The 18,455-nt window shown below is 36.3% G+C and overlaps 1 long non-coding RNA gene across 2 annotated transcripts in view; it reads right to left on the bottom strand.

Moving 5' to 3' along the window:
• The window catches only part of LOC135085706 (uncharacterized), a 463,562-nt gene that overhangs the window by 143,195 nt on the left and 301,912 nt on the right, over positions 1–18,455 (bottom strand). The window lies entirely within an intron of this gene.

Raw genomic sequence — 18,455 nt, 5'->3', positions numbered from 1 at the left:
GATCAGCGTTGCCAGACGTCCCGATTTTGGCGGGACGTCCCGATTTTTAAATCAAATTTAAATGTCCCGCGCGGGACAGGCTCTGTCCCGCTTTTCGGAGAGAGACACTCACTTCACCAGACTATTGTTTGAAACGCCATATTATTCTAAAGAATATTTTTTTATTTCGATTTTTCTTTTTTTATTCTAAACACGAATTGAACGATAGAGTAAATCTGATTTAAAATCTTATTTTTTTGTTACAATACATTTTCTATGGCTAGTTTTGCTATCTATTGTCACGTAAACGTAATTTTAAGTAAAATAAAAAGAGAAATATTTGAAAAACCTTTGATTATATACGTTTTTTTACTATGTCCCGCTTCTGACGGAAGAATCCCGCTATTTTCACTCAAAAAGTACTAAAGTCCCAACTTGGCAAAAAAAAAAACTGGCAACGCTGTTACCGATCCATAGGTACTTAGTCAAATGTGCTACTTCCTCCTGAACATAGCCTCACATTTTTTTGGAACACAAGAAACTTATGATTATCTGAGACCTTAGATTAATAAAGCTTTATTAATCTAAGTCTGAGACATTGAATTCGTGACCCTAATTTTTACAATCGACACAGAAAATGGAAAAGTGAAACCTTGGAAAGCACTGTATCCTATCAGTTGTGTTTTTAAAATTAGGAAGAATTGTATTGATACAAACTAACAATGTTTTTAATTACCTTTACACCTATAGGTGTACCAGAATCTCATGGCAAATGGGGAAAATAAACTTTGTTGAGTGCAATACTGGGGAAATTGGATTAAACGATCTTGATACTGTTTAATTTTTATTTATGACTAATATTAATGAACATGAAGTACGAATGCCTACCTATACATTTTTACATCGGGTTTTTAACATAGGAACATGTCTTGAAAAATAAGTAAACCGTATATTACTGTAAATAATTTTATTAAGTATCATTACTTATAACTTATCACTTCATTCAGAACTAGAAAACGATTCTAAGAACTCCACTTGCATTTCTTGTTCTTCAAATAGATGATCAAGTTAAAGAGGTATTAATACAGTGTGAGTCACGTTAAAGTGTACATATGAAAATAGATGAAACGAGACCTATTTTTATCGATAAAAAAGAGGTCAAAAATTTTTTGAGATTTTTTTTTTAATTTTTCATAGAATTTTTTTTCTTCCAATTACTTATTGTAAAGAAAACGTAATAACTTTTAAACTAAGCGGTATATCCTGATAAAATAAAAACAGTAATAATGCTAAATAACAGGCGATACTAAAAAAATACATAAAATGCATGCCTTTTGCCAATGCCTTTGTTTAAACGATCATAGCAAATGTTGTGATAGGGATAGAAACATGCATTTCTTGGTTTTACAATGATAATACGATAGAGAATAATACAAAGTAATAAAAACCACCTGTTATAGGGGCATTTTTTGAAGAAATTTATCAAATAACAAAAAAACACGAATTTAAAAGCAGTTTTTTTTTCAAAAAGTATCCATTTTTATTATTTGTTGGCATTTTTTGTGTATTTTATGTAGTTTTATAGTATCGCCTGTTATTTAGCATTATTACTGTTTTTATGTTATCAGGATATACCGCTTAGTTTAAAAGTTATTACGTTTTCTTTACAATAAGTAATTGGAAGAAAAAAAAATCTATAAAAAATTAAAAAAAAATCTCAAAAATTTTTTGACCTCTTTTTTGTCGATAAAAATAGGTCTAGTTTCATCTATTTTCATATGTACACTTTAACGTGACTCACACTGTATACCTATTTTTATCGATAAAAAAGAGGTCAAAAATTTTTTGAGATTTTTTTTTTAATTTTTCATAGAATTTTTTTTCTTCCAATTACTTATTGTAAAGAAAACGTAATAACTTTTAAACTAAGCGGTATATCCTGATTAAATAAAAACAGTAATAATGCTAAATAACAGGCGATACTAAAAAAATACATAAAATGCATGCCTTTTGCCAATGCCTTTGTTTAAACGATCATAGGAAATGTTGTGATAGGGATAGAAACATGCATTTCTTGGTTTTACAATGATAATACGATAGAGAATAATACAAAGTAATAAAAACTACCTGTTATAGGGGCATTTTTTGAAGAAATTTATCAAATAACAAAAAAACACGAAAATAAAAGCAGTTTTTTTTTCAAAAAGTATCCATTTTTATTATTTGTTGGCATTTTTTGTGTATTTTATGTAGTTTTATAGTATCGCCTGTTATTTAGCATTATTACTGTTTTTATGTTATCAGGATATACCGCTTAGTTTAAAAGTTATTACGTTTTCTTTACAATAAGTAATTGGAAGAAAAAAAAATCTATAAAAAATTAAAAAAAAATCTCAAAAATTTTTTGACCTCTTTTTTGTCGATAAAAATAGGTCTAGTTTCATCTATTTTCATATGTACACTTTAACGTGACTCACACTGTATAATATAAATCGCTTTTTCAGCATTTCAATTACTCAAACTTGCTTGATGAAATCTTTTTCAATTTTCTTTACATGGTCATAACATTTTCACCATTCCTCTGCACCAATGCATGAAATACACCTGAAAACCCCGATAAAGCAGCTATTAGGTAAGAATAATATAAAAATAAACATAACCCTCCTTCTGACGCAGTTAGGTAATAAACTAAATGTAGGTAACTAAGTATCAAAACATTTCACTCCAACTTACTGTCAACTCAACGACGCGCATTAAAATCAAAGATTGACTTTGAATTATGCCTTATTTTACAATACACTTTGAAAACAATATGACTTGCTTGAGCTTTTTCGTCTTTTTCACAATAATAACAAATAGGCATGAAGAGATTACAAAATTTCTGCAGCGGCTGACAGATCTCTTGATTTACTTTGACAGGTGACAGTAAAGCCATAGACAATGGCCATATGAAAAACACACTTTTCCAATATTTTTGTTTGCCATGAGATTCTGGTACACCTATACCCGTAGACAGTGGCCATTCAACATCCAAAGAGTCCCGATCCCGAAGGAAGCGACCTCTGTAGGAAGTTATAAAAACACTTTTAAAAACCTTTCATTCGTGTTTACAACTGACTTCCGTTTCCGGGCGGATGGAATTGGTTTTATTTAAATTGTGAAGGTCCACCCCAGAGGTCCATTTATTGTTTGTTGTACAATAGATCTTGGGACCGACATTTATGTTCCTTTATTAATATTTTCTGTCAACTCTTTAGGATTTGACGATTCATTTAAGAATTGTTTTCTCAATAGTAAGTCGCGCCTTCGTTTTTGTTTCTTGGGTTGTAAGGTGTCAGACATGAGCCTCCAAGCCGCAATAAGCGTCTGATTTGAGATTAAGGGACAAACTTAACGTAAATAGCTACCTACCCGCCGCTCTAACTTAGGGAATCAATTTATTTTCCAGCGATCATCGATTTTAAAACTAAATACAGAAGTTCTTGTGTTCTACGTAATATAATTTATTTCTTACAATAAACTAGTAGTTACATATTTAAAAGTATGTAAATAGTGTTTAATACGTCACATAATCCGCGATTTATACCGTACTTCCGGTACCATAAAAAAATAATTAGCGAGACTTACCAACCTATGCACACGCGTGCACCAAAAAAAGTTTGAAAAAAAAAACAATTGTCAAACGAGAAAAGGCGGGAAGACGGCAACAGACAAAAAATAGAATAATGGATGCCCTATTGGATCTTATTTTCGGCTGACGTTTGCGTAAAGCCGGATCTGTCGTAAACAGCTTATTTTGGGGTGAAAAATAGAAATTAGCTACATCCGTTTTAAGGCGGCTGTCAAAATGTGATACGTTTTGGCATTGGCAAAAAAATACAGGGGATGAGAACATTTTTCTGGTGAAATAACTGACTTTTTAGATAGCACTTCTTAGCTGGATTTTTGTGATCATCTTTAGTCATGTGATGTAAAAAATAATTATTTAACGCATAATTAATTTTTGATTAAGTGTAAGTAATTAATTGATCAAGTAGCAAACTTTTATGTTCTTCTAAATTAATTGTACCAAAAAGAGAGTCTGAAAGTGTCTTTATCAAATTTTAATTTATGAATTTGAAAATTTTCGTGTAATAATATTTTTCACAACTAATAAACCAGTAAGTATGTCAATTGATTATAGTCGCCGACTACCAACCTCTGCCTTTTTTCAATCCAAATCTTACGGCATGCACCGCCTTCCGGCGACTGCACGTGGCGACATAATCTGTATAATCTACCGGCTCTGCTTTTTGTATTCCTTTGCCTAAAATGTCGGTCAAGTGCGAGTTTTGCCCGCATGGCATGGTTCGGTGTATTTTGGTCAGATTTTCTTACCTTTTCTTGTAATTAAAACAGTATTCAAACCTTTATTTTAAATTGAAATTATTTCATCTAGGTGAATTAAACATTTAAGGGTCATTCCATAAAAATCTGTATATTTTCGACGTCATTTTGTCCGTAACTTTTTTAAGATGCTTTTGAATACTTTATTAGTGTAAATTATTGTTTATTAATTAATTATGTTATGTCTAAAAGGGCCAGTCACTTTATGCTTTATTTTAGGAGAAATTATAATTTTCAATTTTTTCATACTACATTACTCCTATATGACTTCTAATAAAGTATAAAACTTTTAACCTTAACATTTATAGATAAGTTAATACACATAATGTAGTTGTTTTGTTATTATCACTATATAAAAAACATCATTCCCTAACTAGTAATTTAGTCCCAAGTGCCGTTTAAGCTAGGGCCTGACGCTCTAGGGACTGACGATTTGGAGTAAAACTTAACACAAATGCAGATTAACTTTATATTATAAGATGCTTAATACGATGTGCCGAAAATAGCCAAAAAACACGTAAATACTATTAAATTATATACAATTTCCTATTATAATCAATAAAGCTACTCAACTAGGGACTGACGAAGTGACTGGAATAACACATGTTTCGGTAACAACTGGCACGTTTGCACTAATTCAAAAAACGGCTACCGCAAAGCCAGTATGGTCTGAGGATAACTTCGTATCGTACTTTAAACTCAACTAAATATTATTCACTTCTAATTACATATTAAAGCGCAAAATTATAAAATCAGTGCGTGGCGAGGGAATGACGCTAAAAACTGTAGACTCTTTTTCAACTAAAAAAAATCAAATTATTGTTTATTGAAACCGCAAAATATTAATAATAATAATAATAATAAGCCCCCCAAAATCCTACCTTTCGTCCGAGCCGAACACCTGGCCACGTGGGGGGCGGACACGCGTACTGTTGAAACTTACGCGGCCAACGAGGTAAAGGTGACCCATTCATCATGGAGCTTCGTTCTAAAAGAATTTTGAGTATAGAGTCGCTGCCCGGGGGCTATCGCCGGGGCGCACCTGGGGCCGGTGCTGGGTGCTCCAGCATGCGATCCGCCGGCGACGAGGAGTTGAGCAGGCGGGCTCCCGTCGATAAAATTACTACAGCCGAAACCAGCCGGGATTCTCCATCCCCCATATCTTCAACACGGAGTCTATTCCCGTCCCCAAATTCATCACCAAAATCCTACGAAAACTTCGCTGCACCATCACCAGTATCAAGCAATAGTGAGTTCTCAGTGGATGTTGCGCAGGAGACAAATACTGTCAGTGAAACTGTGCCCACCGCATCGAGAACTAAAAGAATGAAATGGACCGATGAATTTAATGAAACAATAATCAGGTCCTACTACCGTATCACAAAATTGGAATCGATTAAAATTACTTACCGAAAACAGCTACACCAACAGTTTATTACAACATATCCACACCTTTCACACGTTTCTGAACAACGAGTCGCTGACCAAAAGCGTTTAATACTATATAACAAATTAATAAGCAATACACGAATCGATGAAATCAAAAAAGAAATAGCTGAAGAACTTGAGATCCAGACAGCATTGAGTAATACCCCTTCAACATCTGACGCTAGTAGCAGAATGAGATGGACCGACCAGCTTAATGAAAGTTTAATTAGATGCTTTTTCCTAGTTACAGACTTAGAATCGAACATGACTGCGTATAGGACTAAACTACACCTTAAATTTACTGAGATTCATCCAGACCTTTCACACTTATCCCCTCAGCGATTAGCGGACCAGAGACGATCAATAGTTAATAATAAATTGCTTTGTGAAACAACATTACGAAGAATAAAGAATGAAGTTGCTAATGACCTTGCAAACAACCACGAACACACTTACATACACCAACCACTCTTAATGAACACCGAACACGTAGAAATTCACAATAATCTTCCCTGGACTCAAAGTACCGTAACTACCGAAGCAGATTTAACAAATCTGGTAGAAGATCAACATCATAACGTAGAAACTTGCCATCATGAAATACAAAACACTAACACTGATACAAGTACACAGAATCCAGAATCAAATGATTATTCTAGCTTTCCGACACACAGAAGTAAAGAAGTGAGTTCAGAAACCAGTCAAAATATAAGAGATGCATTCAGCGAAGCTCTCTCCAGTTTCTCTGATACTGATCCTACCACTCGCCCTTTTATACCTAAGCAAAAGACGTCAAAAAAGTTCTCTTCCATAGTACATTACATAAATAGGTATATTCTTCCTGAACAGTTGAACACAGAAACAGATTATAAAACACTGCAAACCGTTATATATTGTGCTGCTTATGCAGCAGCAAAATGTAATGGAGCAAAACTCTCTACAACCCCAACGGAGAAATCTCAAAAAACAGGGCCTAGAAAACCAAAGTGGGAAATCAGATTAGAGAAGAAGAAAGAAGATCTACGAGCGAAAATAGGTAAGCTAAGTCAGTACAAGAATGGAAATAGGAGCCCAGCGCTATCTGATGAAGTGAAAAGAATAATGGAAAAATACAAAATACACTCTATACACGAGGAACCAAATACACAAATTACTCAATTTATAGATACGCTGAAACAAAAACTCACAGTTATAACAAGTAGATTAAAAAGATATCAGGCATGTACACTCCGTAAAACACAAAATTCACAATTCCACTTCAACGAAAAAAACTTTTACCGTAATTTAAAATCAGCTACTACTAATACCACTTCCAGTGCTCCAACAACACCAAGCAGGCCCCCAGCACCAGATACTTTGAGAAACTTCTGGGCAGAAATATGGGAGAAGGCAAAGGACCATAATGACGAGACTGAGTGGATAAGTGCTGAATATAACAGAAACGAAAATATTTCTCCTATGACATTTGACTTCATCCCAACCGACACATTTGAAGAAGTTATCCGGAAGCTACACAATTGGAAATCGCCAGGTACTGACAAGCTACACAATTTCTGGTATAAAAAACTTACCTATACCCACCCCTTTTTACATAACCATATAAATAATTTTATCCAGGACCCACTAACAATACCCGAATACATAATGGTAGGAACTACTTATATGATCCCAAAAGATCTATCTGACACGACCAACCCCGCTAAATATAGACCAATAACATGCCTCCAAACAATTTACAAAATTATAAGTGCTTGTATCACAGATATTATTTACAAACACATCGAAAATAATAATATTTTAGCAGAACAGCAGAAGGGATGCAGAAAATTTAGTCAAGGTTGCAAAGAACAGCTCACAATTGATTCCATTATATTACGTCAAGTACAAAAGACTAAAGGCGAACTACATTCGATGTACATAGATTACAAAAAAGCCTATGATTCCGTACCACACTCCTGGCTCTTAAAAGTTTTAGATATTTACAAAATTCACCCAACCTTGACAAATTTCCTGCAAATATCAATGCAAAAATGGGTAACGCGACTTAAAATAGCTGAATACGAGACAGACCCCATCAGGATAAACCGAGGAATATTCCAAGGAGATTCCCTTAGTCCTCTCTGGTTTTGCCTAGCTTTAAACCCCCTGTCAAACATCTTAAATAATACAGAAGCAGGTTACCAACTAAAATACAAGTATGCCGATTCAGATACACCGACCATGACTCTCATCAACCATCTCATGTACATGGACGATATCAAACTTTACGCTCAAACACAGAACAGCCTAAACGGTCTCACTAACCTTATTGAACAATACTCCAAAGATATTTGTATGGAATTTGGCATTGATAAATGTAAAATTAACTCTGTAAAAGCTGGACAAATTCAACAATATAGCTATCAATTAGAATCTGGACCACAAATAAGCTCAATGGAAGAGAATGAATTCTACAAATACTTAGGCTATAATCAAGCACGGCTAATCGAATACAAGAACACCAAACTAAAATTAATACAGCAATTCAAACACAGACTTAATTCTATTTTAAAATCTCAACTTTATTCTCGCAACATCACTAAAGCAATAAACTCGTTTGCAATTCCTATTTTGACTTACTCATTTGGCATCATAAACTGGTCTAGGACAGAGCTCAGGAACGTACAAACAACAATAAATACAACCCTGACCAAACACAGAAAGCATCATCCGCGAGCGTGTATACAACGACAAACTCTGCCTCGGCATGAAGGAGGCAGAGGATTAATAGACATACAAAATCTGCACAATAAACAAATTACCTCACTCCGATCTTATTTTCACCAAAAAGCTGACACATCCCTTCTTCACCAAGCGACAGTTCAAAGCGACACTAAACTTACCCCACTTAATTTACATGACAAATCGAATCAACCCAATGAAACCCTAAATGATATGCGAACTAAGATACAAGATTGGTCCCGGAAGTCTCTACATGGAAGACATCGCCATGACTTATGCCAACCAAATGTCGACAAAGAGGCGTCGAACGCGTGGCTGAGTCGTGGCGAACTCTTCCCTGAAACTGAAGGGTTCATGATTGCCATACAAGACCAAGTAATTGAAACTCGCAATTACCAGAAATACATTATGAAGATCCGTAACCTACCAACAGACCGCTGTAGAAAATGTAATAGCAACTCTGAAACCATACAGCACATAACAGGCGCATGCAAATCAATTGTGCAGACAGACTACAAACACCGTCATGACCAAGTTGCAAATATTATCCACCAAAAATTAGCTCAGCAGTTTAAGCTCATACCTCAGAAACTCACTCCATATTATAAATATACACCTGAACCAGTTCTTGAAAACAACAAATACAGAATCTATTTTGACCGTGCAATACTTACAGACAAGACAACACATTTTAACAGGCCAGATATCACCGTTCATGATAAAGATAAACACACCGCATACATAATAGACATAGCAATACCTAACACGCATAATTTGCAAAACTCAATAGCCGAAAAGTTATCCAAATATATAGATTTAAAAGACGAAATAAAAAGAATGTGGCGGTTAAACGAGGTAAGCATTGTTCCTATAATACTATCTACCACAGGTGTTATCCCTAAACAGCTGCATCAGTCACTTTCTACCCTAAACATCCCGAAACCTACATACATTTCACTCCAAAAAGCAGTAATTTTAAATACTTGCCGAATAGTTCGCAAGTTTCTTCAAGACCATGAACATCCACAGCAACCGAATTAAAACCACTAGTACTGGGAATGCACTTGGCTTAGGCCCGTGCATTCCTGAAATACCAGCTTCAAGCTGAGACACATAAGTGTAAAAAGAAGAAGAATAATAATAATAAATACTCTTTATTGCACACCACATTGTAAAAGGAAACAGAAAGAAAAGGAACACATAAGGTACAATTAGGCGGTCTTATCGCTATGAAGCGATCTCTTCCAGACAACCTATAGAGAGGACAGTTACTTAAAACAGATGAAGGGGAAGGCGGTGTCGACACTAATGAAATAAATAATAATAAACAAAAGTGTAAAATTTAACCCAAAATAATACATACAAATAACATAAAATATATTAATATATACATACATATACATATAACATATAATATATACATACACATACAATTCTTGATACGAACCAAAGATAGAACTAGATAGCCAACAGAAAATAGATTTATTAATAGAATTTGGTGTAATATACATTTAAATAGATTATTCTTAATTAAAACAAAGGATAAAGTTGATGTTTTTATAAATGTGGGTCCCAAAACACAAACTTTTGGAGTACGGACATGCCTAGGGAATGACGTTTTGGGTCATTCAAAAGGAATTTAAGATGTTTTAAAAATAGTTTCAAAAAATATAAATGGGTGATGAATAAAGCACATTGCGAGCTGTTATTTAACAATTTTGGAATAAAATATTAACAAATATTTCATGTGAAATGTGGCGCGGACTAAGAGTTGACATATTTTTGTGGAATGACCCTTAAACAGTTACTTGATTTTAAAATAAACTGAGTACTGATTTTGATAAAATTGAAACGTAACCAATCCGGGATCATCCTTTGAAACACATTTTTTTATTGTCAACAGCAACATTATCATCATTTCAGTCACAGTCACAGAACGTCCACTGCTGTACATACTAGGCCTCCCCCAATGATTTCCACATAACCCGTTTGGTAGCGGCCAGCATCCAGTGGCGGCGTAAGGCGTGGGCGACGTGGGCCACCGCCTACGGCCTCGCGGTTCAAGGGGCCTCGCGCATCAAACATTTTGAAAAAATGTATAAAGGTGGAGATGACAATATCACAATACGACAATAAATGCAAACATTGACTATTAAATATAAATTCTTGATAGCTAAACAATGTAGTTAAAAATAAAAATATATTTTTTTCCAAACAAATTCTGCCATAATCAGACTCAAAATTAAGCAACAACACGGTTTTAAGTGACGAACATTATTCTTTGGCGCAATATTCCTTTAAAAATAATCACTGAATCAAGAAATCAGAAACTGTCAATGAATAGACCATTGACCCGTTTTTTTTTATTATTTCATAAAATCCGTCTTCAGGACGCCACTGAACAAGGCCTCGCGAAATCTGTCTTGCCCACATCAAAGGATGATGGGCACAAATGTATGGAAAGTGGTACCCGCTCCAATAGCCATAACCAATATATATTTTAAAAGGCCTTTAGATGTAGGAAAATGTCTGCTATGGGGCCAGTTCTAATTCACGTTTTGAAAGCAGTAATTCGACTAAGTATTATAATGAAAGTATAACACAATCATCCATGTATACGAGTATGTATTATGACTACAATCTATTCATATAACTAAAAGAAGCATTGAAAAGGAAAGGATTATACCTACGATGAACTACCCAAGCTATTAGCCCTTTACTCGCTTTCATCATCATCATCATGATCATTTTAGCCATAGGACGTCCAGTTGAACATAGGCCTCCCCCAATGATTTCCACAATGGCTGGTTGGTGGCGGCCTGCATCCAGCGCCTTCCCGCTACCTTTATGAGGTCGTCGGTCCATCTTGTGGATGGACTTATTGGGTCTTGTGGGTTTATTCACTTTAGCAACCCATAATAAAACCCTTAAGAAGTAATAAAACTTTAACCCCTTTATTAATAAAAGTTACACCCTAGTTGAACTCTGGCTTAAATTGTCATTTGGTATGGAAATGTCATTTTAATCCAACCCCCTTATTAATAAAATTTTATTAATAAGGGGGTAGTACTTCTTTAAATAAAAATATTTATTTCACAATCATCCCCATCAATAATTATAGAGTTAAGGAAGGATGCTGGAGCAGTAAACCCTTCCTGCCTCGCATAACCTAAGTACCATACGATGGACACGTATGATACTTCTTCTTCCTCGGTCCCTCACTGATGAGGATCGCGACCACAGATAGTGTTCCTCCACAGACTGCGGTCATAAGCTGTGTGGACCGCACGATGCAAACTCCCGCCCACCGTCTTCCTCACCGCGTCCGACCATCTCGTCGGTGCCCTGCCCCGAACGCGTCCCCCTTCATACTGTATGATACTTAGGTTACACAAAAAGTATCTTTATCTTCGAACGCAACCAGATCTGAGGCTGGTGGCCATAGTAAATGTTGTTCGTCTTGGAAAGACCTTTCAAATGACACTACAAACATAACTATTGGAGCCGGGTACCATTCTGCAAAAAAGTATGTATATCTTCGTACACAACCAGATCTGAGGCTGGTGGCCATAGTAAAAGTTGTTCATCTTGGTAAGACCTTTCAAACGATACTAGACACATATCTATTGGAGCCGGGTACCATTTTGCCCATTGTCCTTTAGGTCTTGCCCCGCCACTGCCAGCATCCAGCGCCTTCCTGCTCTCCTCTATGAGGTCGTTTACTACTAGGGGAGAGGGGGGCAGCTTTGGACAGGGGCAGCTTAGAACAAATGAATTTAAAAATCACTGGTTTAGGCTACAATGGTATAAATCATAATTTATATTGCCAGCACTGATGCGCATAGCTGTCACATCTCATTTTTAATATTTAACTGTAGGTTAACCGGTAAAAGTGCTTTTTTGTTTTTGACTGCCAGTTTCGCACTTTTTTATTTTGGTTCTAAGGTTTTTGTGGACGTAGTTTTATAAAATAGTGAGTGGTTTGTTTACTATATGGAAGTTTAAATAGTTTCAATGAAGATTTGATAAGAAATTGCAACATAAAAGTATGTTCCGTTATGAAATTTATGTTTTTTTCTGGAAATATACCCATGGGGCAGCTTTGAACGAAATGGTTGGGGCACCTTTGAACTTTATCAATTTTCTTTTTTCAGTGGTATTATGAAACTTTAAGTTTTCTAATACTTCGTAGAAGGTTCTTACATAAAAAATAAGCAGATTGCTTTACTGTAACAGATAAAATTTCAAGCTGGGTGAAGTCCGGGCAAAAGCTAGTTTTAGTAGTTGATTGATATTTTTAAAATTATGCAGGTTTGTCTTTGATGTGTCATTAAACAGAAAGTTTATTAGTATTTAGTTAATTGATATATCTTATATATACTTTTTTTAAATAATATCCCTAAGTTTTGTGTTACTTTGTACAGAGTGATTTAAAATAAAATAAACATGTTAAATTGATCCCAAATGACACTGATCATTTAGAATTTTATTTATTAATTATTTAAAAAATACATATTCATAAATATTCCGTTTTATTTCATTGAAAAAAATACTAATTCAAAACTGCCCCAGGCGTGTTCAAGGCTGCCCCGACTACGGGGCAGTTTTGAACATTTACAGGTCTGTGCAAAAATGTAAATATCTTAATAAGCGTTCATGAACAATTAAGAAGAACATCATTATTTTGTTGTGTGATAACCATGACCTCTATCTAGGAAGAAAAAATTAATGAAATCAGTCAAATTTAGAAGATATTTAATAAACTATGAAAATTGTTCAAAGCTGCCCCCCTCTCCCCTACGTTTTCCTGTACGTGACCTCCACTCCACACTGTCATACTGACAGAGTGCTCCGAACAAAAAAATACAAAGCCTCTCCCTTTTTTAGCATTCCAGAGATAATGAAAGAAAAGTTTATTTTCTTAGTAAACGGTTCAATTAATATGCAAAGGATGTATTTAGGTACCCACGGGACCCTAAACTTGCAGTCCAGGTCCTAACAAGATACTTCGGGCTCTGTCACTAGTCATTAGTTAAAGGCCCAGATGGCGCGAGATGGCTCGGTGGTCGCCTGAGGCGAGCGTTCCCGGTTCGATTTCCAGTCGGGTCAGGAACTTTTAGGGATAATTTAGGATACAAACTTTCTAAATTAAAAACAAGTTTTAAGAAAATCTTTAAATGTTGAATGTTTTGAACTTACCTAGTTGCCGTTCGTTCGTTTCAGCCGAAAGACGTACACTGCTGGACAAAGACAATCAAGTTGATTTAAATCATGATTTAAATCACGATTTTTATTACATGATTTTTTTTATAAAAATCATTGATATAAATCAATGACCGAAAATGGAATTAATGAAAGGCTGGGAATTAATATTAATCAACTGTAATGTTCGAAAACAATGTTAATATTAGGTGTTAATGTATGAAATTGTCGTTTTGTATGGAGAATCTGAAAAATTTGATTTTTCCATACAATCACATTTGCGATTTTTCAGATAACCACATAATTAACTTTTTTTGGCGGTGTTGCCTGTTCCATACATCAATTCTACGTATAGTCCAGTATAATTAGCTTTTAATGTTTTAATGGCTTCATTGGTTGCCCATTAAGATTCTCCTAAGTTTTCGACTTCGACGGAGTTGTGCTTAAGTGGTGGGGGCCCCCGAAAGAGGCATTTTTTCGGTTTTCCGGTAATACAGCGTAAAGGACTTACCCTATCAAAAAGTGGTCTTCATGACGGTTGAAGGGCACTTAATCCTGCATTGAATAAGACCAAATTCATATGTTTTGGACAAACCGTTCTCGCGCTAAAGTTCGGCAAAGTAGAAAATATACGTATAATTAATGACCCTCTCCACGTCCAATGGTTTGTTACCCACAGGCTTCCAAGTCTTGAAAAGGGCCACCTCAACCAGTGTAACCCTATCAAGGCTTACGAGCTTGATGCGCCTATCCTTGTTCGTCCCAGCCGTTCCTTAACTGCGGTTGCTGCACCTCTTCCTGGCACTCACTTGAACGACTCTGTGTTACCTACTGTGGCTGCCCCTCTTCCTTGTATCCTCCTGCATGACTACGTTGCCTAGCCGTATGCCTGGTCTAAGGTTCGACGCCAAAAATCAACAACAACAAGTTCATATTAAAACGCTGAAGAGTTTTTTGTTTGTTTGTTTGAACGCGCTAATCTTAAGAATTACTAGTTTGATTGAAATCATTATTTTTGTGTTGAATAGCTCATACATTGAGGAAGGCTATAGGATATATACAATCACTCTACGAATAATAGAGGCGAAGCAGTAAAGAAAAATGTTGCAAGCACGGAAAATAGTATTTAAACTATTTTCACGCGTACAAAGTTGATTTTGTGGCGTCGAACCTTGGACCAGGCATATAGCTAAGCAATGCAATCGTACAGGAGGGTACAAGGAAGAGAGGCAGCCACATTAGGTAACACAGAGTCGTCCAGGAGAGTGTCAGGAAGAGGTGCAGTAACCGCAGTTAAGGAACGGCTGGGACGAACAAGGATAAGCGAATCAAACTCGTGAGCCTTGTTAGGGTTACACTGGTTAAGGCGACCCTTTACAAGGCTTGGAAGCATGTGGGTAACAAGCCATTGGACGTGGAGAGGGTCATTAATTATACGTATATTTTCTACTTTGCCGAACTTTAGCGCGAGAACGGTTTGTCCAAAACATATGAATTTGGTCTTATTCAATGCAGGATTAAGTGCCCTTTAACCGTCATGAAGACCACTTTTCGATAGGGTAAGTCCTTTACGTGGTATAACCGGAAAACCGAAAAAACGCCGCTTTCGGGGGCCCCCACCACTTAAGCACAACTCCGTCGAAGTCGAAAACTTAGGAGAGTCTTAATGGGCAACCAATGAAGTCATTAAAGCAAAAAAATCTTTTGTAGGAATTATTTCCGATTTCATCAATTTTTGTGTTTAATTCTACTGGCCTAGTAAATAAAAATGTATTCCGTAAGAAAAACTAAAGAAATGATCGCAGAACCTAATAAAAATCAAAAAAATCAAATTAATCTAAAAAATCGTGATTTTTAAATAAAAAAATCGTGATTTTTATCCACCCTGGCCGCCCGCATCCAGGCACCTCCCGCGACTTTCACCAGATCGTTGGTCCACCTAGTGGGAGGCCTGCCCACGCTACGTCTTCCGGCTCGTGGTCGCCAAATGCCGATTAAAATTGAAATCAATCATATTTTATTTTGTCTGTCCGATTTAATCTAGAACGAGAGCTGTGAATCCATCCCCATCACTTAAATGGTTGGTAGTCCACAACAGTACGTTTCTCTAGAAACTTCCTGCCCCGTACAACCAAACTGTGGAATGGACTGTCGTCTGCGGTGTTTCCGGACGGATACGACCTGTAAGCTTTCAAGAAGAGAGCGTATCTTCACCTTAAAGGCCGGCAACGCACCTGTAACGCCCCTAGGTCTGCAGGTGTCTATGGGCGACGGTAATCACTTACCATTAGGTGATCCATCTGCTCGTTTGCCTCCTGTCCTTGTCACATAAAAAAAAAGAAACTAGATGTACTTGGTGGTGTAACAGACAATAGCGGTGTCCTCTAGGCTATCAGAGACTTTATCAAGAAGACATAGATAGTATCACAGATAGTATGTAATAAAGCATGGTATTCTTGAGCCATTTACCCATAGAGCTGTGTCCAGTTTTTTTATACATCCTCCTTCGTTATTGTCACAGTCGCTCTGCTGATTTAGGGTGTTTGTGTTTTGGTCAGACGTGATATTAGGGTGCATTCCTTCACGTTTACTGGAAAAATATAAAAAAATCTACGTGACTGGGACACGTTGCGAGTAAGGGATAATATCTCCCAGTCATTTATTTCTGAATAGAACATAAGGACTGATAATCGAAGGTTATTTCCTTGAAAGAGCCACCACTATTTCGTTGAAGATCCATTTCATCGATGAGCTAATTTCACGAACGATGTTTTAATGATTCATTTGAACGAAAAAAAAGTCCAGCAGATTTTCTTTGGACGCCATTATCGAATATAAAATTAGATGATAAAATACATTGGCAAACATTAACAACTGCCGCAGCCGCTGTCCGTTTCCAGCGTTCGTCACTTCCTAATAACAATAAAAAGGATATTCAGGAGAAAGCTTCCGTCCTTCATTTGTGTGGTCGAGACTTTAATGCCGGCTACACTTCCTTTGCATCAAATCAAATAATTTATTTACTTAAGTATAGGACCCGGTACAATAAGATGGTTTGAAGAATTGTCTGCGGTTTCGCTTGCATGAATAGGGTAGTTGACACACTAGTCAATTGACATACTTTTTATAAGCTGACAAACTATGACTCCCAAGACTTTGTGCGGATGTTACGTCACATTTTGCAAATTCAATTGACTAACCATTGATTGCTAAAATCTAATTTTTTGTCACTCTTCTTTTTTAATAGCTTACAGACCACAGAGCACGTAATAATAAGGTGGACCTGCGAATACAAAAAAATCTGGAAGAGATATGGTCAGCATTATCAAAAGTGTTGTTGGTAGATCTTTATCAACAAAATAAAATAAAGGTGATGACGCTTGTGTCATGTCTACAAGGATAGAACTAGCGGCTCTCAAATAGAGAGGCGCAGAATAGAGATTCTGTGCCAGTCTGACATGGACTTGCTGCTGTATATTAAAAAAAACTGGATATTTAGTAATTATTCGTATTTCTTATTCGTGTCCCGGTATCTCTGTTGTATTTCGTCGATTACTTCGTTCTTAACGGTTTTGAAACGATCCAAAAAACTGTCCACTTCACGCTTCGTCTCTCTCGCTAAGATACCTGAAAACAATTCGTTTCGTTTGCTCAAATCTTTAATGAAATGTAGTCACTTTGTTTAAAACATCTTTGCAATTAATGTAGTAACATTTTGAAAGATTTCGTGATAGCTTCGTAACGTCCTTAGATGGATAAATCTATACTATAATATTATAAATGCGAAAGTAACTCTGTCTGTCTGTCGCACTTTTACGCCTAAACCACTGAACCGATTTTGATGAAATTTGGCAGGGAGATAGTTTGAGTCCCGGGAAAGGATATAGGATAGTTTTTATCCCGGTTTTTGAAACAGGGACGCGTGCGATAAAGTTTTTCTGTGACAGACAAAATTCCGGGGCGGCGGGCAAAGCCGCGGGCGGAAAGCTAGTAATGCAATAAATTGAAAAAGCCAAAGCTCAGAAATTCTATTTTGTGATGGCTTCATGTACCTACCTATAAAACTGTCAGTTTCAGACAATAACGAAGCGACAACGATATTGAATCAGTCAGTTTCTTTGTCTACAAACACAAATGGTCAAATCCCCACCCCCCTTATGCGGACTTGCACCATCTTACTTTAATAAACGTCAAAAGCCTGTCAAATTCCATACAAAAAGCGTACCGGTTATTGTTACAGTTACGGTCAAAGTAAGTTGGTGCAACGCCTTATAGTTTTACAGGGAAATTGAATCGCACTTAGCCTCTTGATTGGACCACTCCAACCAAGAGCTCTCAGGATCCCCTCAGAAAGCAAACAGCCTATTCAAGCCGTTACAGGCTTCTCGTAGCGATGCTGGTGATTGGAAAAACTCATAAAATCCCCCTAGTAACATTCGTGAATCTTGATCCTCATCGCTCGACTTTTATTACGTTAAACTACTTTCTGCCATGAAGTGATCGCGAAATAAAATCTTTCAAAAATGTCACTGTCTACAATTTTATAGATCACTAGCTTTCTGCCTGCGGCTTCGCCCGCGTGGAATTTCGTTTGTTAAATTTTCCTGAATTTTCTTTGCTATAAGAGACCTTTCAAACGAATGCAAAACCGTGGAAATCGGTTCGTGCGTTCTGGAGTTCTAGCGTCAGGAAGGAAAACCCGACTTATTTTTATAGTAGATTTTATCCACGAAGACGCG

The sequence above is a fragment of the Ostrinia nubilalis genome, chromosome 29 (genome assembly GCF_963855985.1).
Source record: "Ostrinia nubilalis chromosome 29, ilOstNubi1.1, whole genome shotgun sequence".
NCBI classification, from domain to species: Eukaryota; Metazoa; Arthropoda; class Insecta; order Lepidoptera; family Crambidae; genus Ostrinia; species Ostrinia nubilalis.
Note: the sequence above shows the minus strand (reverse complement) of the source record. Positions and strands in the feature narration are given on the sequence as shown.